Genomic DNA, 11,737 nt, shown 5'->3' with positions numbered 1-11,737 from the left:
CCATGGCTTCGCTTTCTAAAACAGATTCAGGGTTTTAGGGTTCGGTTCTCGAAGAAGGTCAGTGTGTGTTTGCTACTTGACTAGAGTTTCAGAAATTCGCAATCCTGCATTTTTCTCTCTTCTACTGCATAAACAAAGGAATACGATGTTGTTACTGCATAAAAAGATTTCGCGATCGTGCTTCTTTTCTCTCGTCACATGTCGTGCTTTTTCACTCTTTTACTGCAGCAACAAAGATTCCTTGGCATCCTCCACCACTCATCTTCCGACCTCCAACACAGGCATGCCTCTTGTTTGGCACTGCAGGAAGTGGATACATGGACAAATTGGTTGTGCAACAGGCAGACTGCCAACCTTAATCAGATCCCTAATTCCAATTTCAGAAAAACAGATTAATCAAATCACTAATTTCAATTTCAAAAAAAAAAAATCCTAATCTGAAACTCAACCAAGAACGTGATCCCCACCACTCACGACAACCGCCACTGAGATGCCGAAAGGAACCCTATGTGTGAGAATGACCAGCAACCGAGGAAAGGAAAATGAGTCTCCTCTTCTGCAAAACACAACCCAAACTGAAATGAAAGAACAAAACCTACTCCATTGCCCTGCAAAATTCGAAACCAACATTGAGTTGAGTCTGTTTGAGTCAAAAGAGAAAGGGAAGAAGCTTCAAGCGTCTGGAGTTTTGCATTTATCTGGAACAGAGAAAAGATGGGGAAAGAGTTTTCCCTTAAGTGACCAAGGGAGCTGTAATTAAATTTTTACATTTTTCCAACTTTGCCCTTTCTTAAATTTCATTCGATCCAAATTTTTAAAACAAAATTCATTTTTAATGCCATGTAACCTAAATTTTAACGGCCTTTTGTTCAATTTGACGGTAGACCTCTAATTGATTCAATTGTACAAAAATAAGGACCTAATTGAGACGCCAAAAAAGAAAAGGTCCTATTTGAGATTCTGATAGAAAATAAGGACTTATTAAGACATTAAACCTAACCAAAATATAGGCAACAATAACAACAAGACTTGCAACAAGATATCCCTTCTTCTGCAATCTGCCAACACCACTTTGAACAATCCTCAAAGTGAACAAACCCCTATAATCACCAACAGGTCCAAACAACAGTCTTCACGGATGCCAAGCCAGAAAATCAATGCAACAGTCTTCAAGGATGCCAAGCCTCAACGTGATCAAACCAGATGCACCTTCTTGTGAAGAATATGATAAATCAATGTGTGCATAAAACAATCTCCCTTCGAATCTCTTTCAAGAAAGATCATCATCGTCTTCTTGGAGAATTCTTGGAGCTTTTTAAAACAAAGAATTCACTCTGAAACAAAAATGAAAATGTCACTTCATCAAAAGTCTCTGAGCATAATTGTGTTCAACCTATTTATAGATTTCTGTTAGACAGACAGATTCTCAGTCGAATACGCTACTAATTCAGTCGACTAGATTATGACAGTTATAACAGTTCAGTCAAACTAGTAGCATACAGTCAACCAAAAATAAAACACATTTAATACAGTTGACCAAGTAATCATGCTCAACTAACTTTTAAAAATATAGTCGTTGGAGTGCAAAAGCATAACATAATTTCAAAACAAACAACTAATACAGTCGAATGTGTGGCGCATATAGTCGACTTTCAATATGAAAAACACTTTGAAATTCTTTTCTTCTCAAAATATCACAGAGCACTGATTCTTAAAATCTGTACAAAGATTTTAGCAAAGTCGAACCCATTAATAATTTAGTCGACTGTACTATAGCTTTGTCACACAATGATAAGATCATGGAAGTACTTGTGGTTTTCAGCTTTAAAACATATGCAGTAAAACATATGTAATGATGCATTGTACATAGCACATAAAGCACATATAAACACGTTCCATATATATATATATATATATATATATATATATATATATATATATCAATTAACATAGGAACATGTAACACATTACATAAACATGTTCAACATATATCACGATCAATTAGCATAAAAAACATGTATGCAACAACAACATATGCGTGTTATTAAGCAATGTGTTGTCATCATAAAAAACTAGAGTGATATAGAAATTGTGTTGTCAACAATCTCAACAATCTCTCCCTTTTTTGATGATGCACAACCATGATTAATAACCAACCATGTTTGCACAATCAAATACAAAACAGAGTAACAAAAGATAATAAAAGATATATCACAATTCAAGTACTCTGCATGTAACACAGTTTAAACAGCAAAATATCAAGCAGAATATGAGACAAAATAAATCATTCTCCCCCTTTCATAAAGCTTTCATTCATTCTCTCCCCGTTTGTGCATCAGCAAAAAAGGTACGCTCTAGATATTTATGCTGATATTTCAAACAGAGATGAATAAAAAAGAATATGCAATTCTGAAGATGCAATGATGCTCTCCCTATCACATTTAATCTCATGTAATTAATTACTCCCCCTGAAATTCAGGCATGTGAAGATAAATGTGTAAAATGTAATACTCCCCCTATCATTATGCATGGATATCAAAAACCAGATCAGATGCACAATACAGTATATCACAAAGTATACAAACAGTATGGTACAAAGTTGTATCAAGCAAAAGATATCAAACAATTTAGTCGTGCAATGATACAATCATCAACAATCTCATAATATTATCTCAATCAAGATATTTAAAATCAATTAATATCAGAGATAATAGCAGATATTCAAATAATCAATCAATGAAACAAAACCAAATTCCAGAATTGGAATTTATAACCCTGTTATGATCAGGCGATTGCACTATTTTCCTAGTTGAATGCATTGCTTTCCAAAGTTGTTGAATTCCACTTGTAGTTTCCAAAGCAATGTTTTTCCTAGAAAACCTTTCAAGGATCTTTTCCAGATTAAGCATTTTAGTTAAGCAAGAAATATTATCAAAAATAACGGAAGTCAATATGGAAAGTTGTTTAACAGATAAACATAGTTGACTTCAATTATATTGCAGTCGAATCATTCAATCAGATCAAACAATGTCAAACAAATTAAAAGCACTTTATTGATTCAAAATACTATTTTCATTTCCTTGAGAAAGATATTACAACGATGGATGCAAACAAGGAACAAAAGACACACAAAAGATGGCATTATAAAGCCATACAAAACTAAGCTATGTAAAGATAGACAAGTGATGTGTATTTTTCATTCCTTTCCTTCATCGATTGAAATCGTGGATATACTTTCATCTTGGTACTTATCCTTCAGGAGTTGAATAATGAAATTAATATTTGACTTCAGTTGTTCAAGCTTATCACCAATCAATTGAAATAGATCAACAAAATAGGTTTCATAACGATTGTTAGAAACAGAGTCGGATTTAAGAGTTCCAATTGAAGAAATCTCTCCAATAAAGTTTGTCTGGTAAACATCTTTATCATAATGCCAGCCTTTTTCACTCCAGACAAGTACAAGTGAGACAAGAGTGTTGAAATTTATGATATTTGTATTTGTGCTTGAATACTTTCTTTCACAAGAAACGTTTACTCCATGAAGTACCAGTATGTTACTAACAAGAACACCATATGGCTAATATCAAACAAAAAATTGAGCAACCTTGACCATGTGGTCCTTGAGTACTTCTACCCAATTGGTGGGTATGTTGTTCTTAATGGCATGTAAAAGGTATATATCTTCTGCAGTCATTTCGTCCAGTACTAGCCTTCCTGGTAGAATCACCTGTGCCAGAATATACGCGAGTAACATCTCTTCAATCTTAAGATCCTTATGGAGTAACATGTTTTCCCTTGTTTCACTGATAGGAACTCTGAGCCAACCTCTAAATATATCCTTTTTATCTAACCAGCGATTTATCTGGGAATCAAGTTTATGCGAGAGGATTCTGTCAGATTTAAGACCAGTTGTTTGTCGGCAAATATCATTGCTGATGATGATATCAACACCTTTGACTCTTGAACAAATGTAACCATCAACAACTCTTAGATGATGATAGAAAATTATAACGAGATTAGGAAACCATTCTCCATTCATTTGTATCAAAGTAGTCAAGCTTTGTTTCTCAAGCCATCTAGGAAACTTAAAGTTTTATTTTTCAAATAGCCTTAAATCCAGATATTTTGATGGAGTAATTTCTTTTGGATGTCCCATATGGATTTTCACTTCAGAATCTTTATCACAAATCAAATCTTAAGTAACGGCTCCCCAGAAAGTGGCAGTGTATTTTCCTTTTTCCCTTCTTGAGAGGTGAGTTGAGGAAGCCATTTTCTGACTTGTTCAATACGTTTAGTGTTCAGTCAAGGGTCATTGGAAATAGACAAGTAAAGTGTGTGCTAGTGTCAGAAAAGAATGTAGCAATGACATCATGGATAAAAATGGCGCGAAAGACCAAAAGAAATCCATAAGAAAATTTGATAAAATACTGTGAGTGTAGATGACTGAAAATAGAAACATAGTCGAATGAATTACTAACACAGTCGACTAAGACATATGAAAACAGAGTTTCAAACTCAATTAATCAATCAAGCAATCAGATAATATACTCATACCATCTCATAAACACAAAAAATCAAATTCAGCAATATGCAGTAAATTGATACAGTTTTACCAGTTATAGATACTCAAGATTTTCGTTTATTCCAAAGTGATTCATCCTTGAGATCATACTGCACCTGCTATGTAACCTGCAAAGCAATTTAAGTTTTGGTTGTTGATACCCATTTAATTTTGGGTCCATGATTGTCGGTCCTTATCACTTGTTCCTTTGGTCTCCATACATATAATCCTTGAGGATCGACAACATTTCTGTAATAACAATTTCTAACAGTATGGCCAACACAAATTACAATAGAAACATGCATTTCTAGCAGGTTTCCTTAAATAAGTAAATCTCTTAGCATTGGTTCTGCTAGATTGAGCTTTGTATCCTATTTCTTGCCTGTATATAGCTCTGCCAGATGATTTTAATACAACATTTAAATTGTCTCTACCTTGAGTAAAATTAGCTAGCGTGTTAGTCAAGTAATCTATCTTTTCAATATGAGCAGGACAATTTTCACAATCTTTTTCTACTGTAACAATTTTAATTTTAACATTCTTAGCAGATAACAAAGCTTCATTAAATTCTTTCTCTAATTTTTCATTTTCAGCAACAAGATTGTTAATCCTATACTCATAATCTCTTCTCTCAGAGTTTAGTCGATTAACCTTGTATTGTAGTCGCATTGCTTCAGCATATAGTTCTCTGAATGTCTCTATAAGTTGCTGATATTTCTCTTCTATTGGTAGCTTCTCGAATTCTTCATCACTGTCACTGTTATTACTTGATGTTCCAACCATGTGGCAGATGTTGGATTCTTCCTCTTGATCAGCATCATCATCACTTGAGCTTTTAGAATCTATATTTTCCCAAGCAATGTATGCTCCTTTACTTTTCATATTTTTGCCTTGAGGGAATCTTTTCTTTCCTTTCTGCTTCGGCTTTAATTCAGGACAATCAGGCTTGATGTGTCATTCCTTTCCACATTCATAGCACTGGACAACATTTGTACTAAAGCTATTCTTTTTGCCTTGACCTGCATGGTTAGTCAGTTGACTATTATCATGTATAAGTCGACTAAATTTTCTTACCATCAAGGTCATCATATCTTTCTCCTCCATGTCTGGTTAAGATTTATTCTTGCTTGTAGCCTTCAGAGCAATGGACTTCTTCTCTTCAATCTCCTCTTCATCCTTCAATCTACCAAGTTCCAATTCATGTTCATGTAACTTGCCAAACAAGGTACCCATGTTCATCGTTGTGAGATCTTTGGACTCAGAGATTTTTGTGACTTTTGGTTGCCAATTTCTGTTCAGACTTTTGAAAATCTTGATATTGATCTCCTCTTTGTCAAATACCTTCCCGAGAGCCATAAGATGATTTACAATGTGAGTGAATCGTTTTTGTACATCATAGATGGATTCTTCAGCTTTCATTATGAACAATTCATACTCTTGTATCAAGGAGTTCTTTCTTGCTCTCTTTACTTCATTTGTGCCTTCATGAGTTACCTCTAAGACATCCCATATTTCCTTTGCGGATTTACATTGAGATATCCTGAAAAATTCATCAATAGTTAGTGCAGAGGCAATAATATTCCTAGCTTTAATATCATATTGAGCTTTTCTATTTTCATCAACAGTCCACTCAGTAAAAGGTTTCAAAACAGTTTTCTCTTTAACAATTTTTGTAGGCACAAAAGGACCATTTAAAGTGGCATCCAAAATTCCTTTATCTTGCGATTCAAGAAAGATTTGCATTCTGATTTTCCAAAATGGATAATTTTTGCCAGCAAACAGAGTTGGTCTGTTTGTTGAAGGGCCTTCACCAAAAGTTTGAAAACAGGAAGCCATCCCCAGGTTTTATAGTCGAATCATAGAAAAACAAAGTCGACTAGTTTTTCAAATATCTTATCAAAACCAGCTCTGGTACCAATTTTTCGAAAGCAGGCGCTAAAGATAGAGTTGACTATAAAATAAAAGTGCAGGGATAGAGAAAATCAAACACTGGTTTTTATACTGGTTCGGCCAACAATGCCTACATCCAGTATCCTTCCAACCCAGGAAGCAAATGCACTATAATGGTTGCGATTTTTACAACAAGGAATTTATAGAAGACCTCCGCGTCAAAAATATAAATCTCCTCTCTAACCCTTAACCAAAATATAGGCAACAACAACAAGACTTGCAGCAAGATATCCCCTCTTCTGCAATTTGCCAACACCACTTTGAACAATCCTCAAAGTGAACAAACCCTTGTAATCACCAACAGGTCCAAACAACAGTCTTCACGGATGCCAAGCCAGAAAATCAATGCAATTGTCTTCAAGGATGTCAAGCCTCAATGTGATCAAACCAGATGCACCTTCTTGTGCAAGATATGATCAATCAATGTGCACGCAGAACAATCTCCCTTCGAATCTCTTTCAAGAAAGATCACCACCGTCTTCTTGGAGAATTCTCGGAGCTTCTTATAACAAAGAATTCAATCTGAAACAGAAATGAAAATGTCAGTTCATCAAAAGTCTCTAAACATAATCGTGTTCAGCCTATTTATAGATTTCTGTTAGATAGACAAATTCTCAGTCGAATATGCTACTAATTCAATCGACTGGATGATGACAGTTATAACAATTCAGTCAAACTGGTAGCATACAGTCAACCAAAAATAAAACACATTTAATACAGTTGACCAAGTCATCAATGCTCAACTAACTTTTAAAAATATAGCCGTTGGAGTGTAAGAGCATAATAGAATTTCAAAACAAACAACTAATACAGTCGAATGTGTGGCGAACATAGTCGACTTTCAATATGCAAAACACTTTGAAATTCTTTTCTTCTCAAAATATCATAGAGCACTAATTCTCAAAATTTGTACAAAGATTTTAGCAAAGTCGAATCCATTAATAATGTAGTCGACTGTACTATAGCTTTGTCACACAATGATAAGATCATGAAAATGCTTGTGGTTTTCAGCTTTAAAACATGTGTAGTAAAACATATGTAAAGATGCATTGCACATAGCATATAAAGCACATATAGACATGTTCCATATATATATATATATATATATATATATCAATCAACATAGGAACATGTAACACATTACATAAACATGTTCAACAGATATCACGATCAATCAGCATAAGAACATGTAATGCAACAACAAGATATGCGTATTATTAAGCAATGTGTTGTCATCATAAAAAACTAGAGTGATATAGAAATTGTGTTGTCAAAAATCTCAACAGAAGATGCTAGTTCATATATACGTTTTAGATGGTACTAGGATGATACTGGTAGCTCGTGGAATAGTGTTTCAGGCTGCGACTATTTTTCATGGTATGGAGCTGTAAGAGGATGAGGTGAAGGTCTCAATAGGCGACATTATCATACCAGATGCCTCAGTTCCTCTACCTACAGATGAGATTTTCACTGTGGAACAGACATTCCTGTCTTTTATCGCTTGGCCTAAACACTTGGTTGGTTCGGTTTTTTACCCCCCGATATGGACTTCTACTTTAAACTTCTTAATTTTAAACTTTACATGTTATTGATGTCGAAAGTTATCTTATTTTTCCATGTAACAATAGATGCATGGATAAAAGAAGATTCGTTTATCTGAGAACGATCCTCTTGGTGCATTGCAGTAACTTTGTGACATCATTGGAAATGAGCCTTTGAAGATTGAATATGTTGCTAATGTATTTGGGAGAGGCTTTGAGGTCCCAATATACTCGCATAGCCAAGATATGATGGAGCTTGCGTCGGGAAGAGAAGACTTGAATATTACATTAATTCAGCTATGGATGATGTAAGTCTATGGGTAATTATTTATATAAAATTGATTTATATATCAAGTATATTTATATCAAAGGTAATTTTTTATTTCAGGTATATGTTTGGTGTAAGTAACAACTCGGGGTACAATGATGTCTATGGGTTCATTGATCGCCAAATCATTCATGAAGGAAATCATTTTGATGACATCACAACATATCTCACCAGTAGCTCTACAAGCGGGAAGGACATATATTTTATTCCTTGTGTATCTGGGTAAGTGAAGTTTGTTAACTTCAAAGTTCCATATGTGATTTGAATATATAACAATTAAGTTATTATCAATTTCATGCACCATTGGCTACTATTTATTGTTTCTGTAAATATATAACAAGCATTTGATTGGTAAGAACCTCAATATTTGGACTTTCTTTGTTATATAAATGAATGCTAAATCCTTTTCTTTTATATTTCTATTGCAGCACGTATGATGTTGGTTGGGAGATGAATTGCTAATAGTAGAAAGTTGCATGGGTTTGTCTCAAGGTTTGACACATGTTAAAGCCATACTTTCTTATAGTTGTTTTGCTTTAATGATTTTCACTAACTATTAACAACTGTGATGATATGTTGTAGTGTAATGGACACAATGGGTCATATGAGTGTGGATACTACGTAATGTATTGCATGTCCCACATTATTCTGCGCATATCACAACAGGTTGGGAAACGGTAATATTTAATTTTAATGAATTTTGATTTTCTCTATTATTTCATATACACTAATTAATATCAATTGTCTTATGCAGAGATTCAAGGCTTCTGCTCCACTTCCTGAGAAGCCACTTACATTCCTGAGAAAGGCCCTTGCAAAACATTTAGTTAGATTATATAATAGTTCATAGTTATTAGATTTAAAATACATTAGAACATGTTGATTTATAGTTATTAGACTTTGTATATTATGTGATGTAAATATTGACTATTGTGTTGAATTTGTGTTGTTATGAAATTGTTTGATATGCAAGTCTGTTTCTGTGGTAGCGGATATAACAAAAACATACCTGCTATTAAAAAAATTGTAGGAGAATAGGTCTCGGTTGTAGCCAAAACCGAGGTAGAAAGCCTGCCTATGGCCTTGGTTCAGCCACAACCGATGCCATAGGGTGCACGAGAATTAAAAAAAAAATAAGGCTTTGGCAGTGGTTCAAGCTAGAACCGGTGCCATATCCCCATATTATTACCTCGTTTGAACCAAGGTACTAACCCCTCCCTCCTTTTTCTTATCTTCTTTACTACTTCGGTTGTTGAGAAACTAAGGCAGTAGCCTTCAGGATATTACCTCAGTTGTAACCGAGGCCAAAAGTCCCCTACCTTTTTACCTTGCCCGTATATGCATCAGTTCGAAAATCGAAGCGTATTGTCAAATACAACCGTTGGCGTTTCCCTTCATTGCACTAATTGACAGAGAGCCCATTTCACATTTTAACTTATATGACACTAAGCGATGCTGACAGAATGTTAAGCGATAATGTTGCTGACATCTCAAAATGAGTATTTAAACATATTTCTCGTGAGCTTTTTGAGGACTCTCTTCCTCTCACTCTTTACTCTCCACCTAGGGCGACTGAGAGAGACCCTTGAAGGTTTTTTGGGATGTTTGGAAGCTCTCTCACTCCTCCTTGGGTCTTCAATATTCATCCATGGTGTTTTCCCCTTCTAAGGATTGATCAGTGAGAGGATCCACGAATTAGAGTTGTTGATGCAAAGTGGAAACGCAATTGGAGATGGAGCAACTGCCAATAACCTTAGGAGAAAATGTGCATCTTCTCTTTGGTTTCCATTTCTTCTCTATCCCTTCAATTTGTAAGTTCTCTAACATGGAGGAATGACCTTATTTGTTGAGATTAGTTGTAAAACATGGAACTCTTATGTAATTTTGTGTTGTTAACAATACATGTTTTTCCAATTCATGTTAGTATTTAATTTCCATGCTTAATGCTTGATGTGGATTGATTCCATGCTTGATTTGTGGTTCTTGATGTATTGGAAAATATGACTTGAACCTAAAACTGAAATTGAACACCTAATGGAGCTTGTACCAGGGATAGAACATGATTCATTAGTAATCTTAAAACTGTTGAACTTAATGTATGGTTGCTTGTTGAGGATTCAAGGAATTGAAGTTTGATGAGTTATCATAGGCTCAAAGTCACTAGAGATAGGATTTGAGTATATGAGTTGATTTTAACTGGATATTGAATTAAGACGTCTTTGTATGCATGAGAATAAAGTGGATTAAGTCTAGTCTTAGCAAATTGTAAATAATCTACGTTATATTTTCTTGCACACCAATTGTTTGATGAAAATACCAAAAAACGTTTCTTGTGTTTTTGTGAATTTTGTGGTCTAATTGAGTTATTAAGTGCAAAAGTTGTCAAGTGTTTCATGTAACGCCCCAACTTAGGGTGTCACGAGTTGTAATTAAAACAGATTATTCCAAAATTCTTTTAGCACAAAAACATATTTATAAAAATATACTTCAACATTTAAAACGTGCAAAATTAAATCAAATTATGACTATTCTAAAGAATTGTTCAATTACATAGTCCAAAATAAATAAAAAAACCATGAAAGAAAAATCAATCCATTTACATTGTTCCAAAAGTTTAAACATAAAGAACTTTAAACAATCTCAAACCTTGCCCATCCTCTCACGTCTCTATAATGCATCTGGAACATCTGCAATATCTTTTGCTCACGTATAAATCATTATACGATCATCGTGACAATCACAAACAACAACAACAACAACAACAACAAACAAGTACGAGTAAGCTACCATTAAAGCAAACCATAAGAATACAATGTAATGAATAGCAAATAAACACCAAATAATAACAAACATGCAAACCCCAACCTTATCGTTATTAACATCATGATCACTAATCCTCTAAACATCGTCAACAACAATTCCTCAATCCTTGATATCATCATGAATATCCTCACGCAGACTATTGGCCTATCTCCTCATCAACACTATTGCTATTATCACTGTCATTGTCATAATCATGAACATCATAACAACATTACCATCACCATTAACACCATCATGTGCAACACCATCACCATGAACATCATCATGAAAGACATCAGTCACATTCCCTTACCCAACCTTACACACCTATTAGTAGTATTTCTATATTTTATTATTTTATATTTATGTCTTTGATTTATGTTTGTGTTTATGTATAAGATCTTCTAAAATTCAGGTCGAGTTTTCTTCAAAGAGGGGAAAATGATAAGAAATATTCAAGTGGGTATGAATTTAAAGACAAACTCTTTTCAAGAAGAGGGTATGATAGAAGAACTTGAAGAAAACTATTTTCAATTCAAAAGATTTATAACA

Source organism: Vigna radiata, chromosome 8, assembly GCF_000741045.1.
Source record: "Vigna radiata var. radiata cultivar VC1973A chromosome 8, Vradiata_ver6, whole genome shotgun sequence".
Taxonomy (NCBI): Eukaryota; Viridiplantae; Streptophyta; class Magnoliopsida; order Fabales; family Fabaceae; genus Vigna; species Vigna radiata.
The sequence above is the reverse complement of the archived record's forward strand: the minus strand, read 5'-3'. Positions refer to the sequence as shown.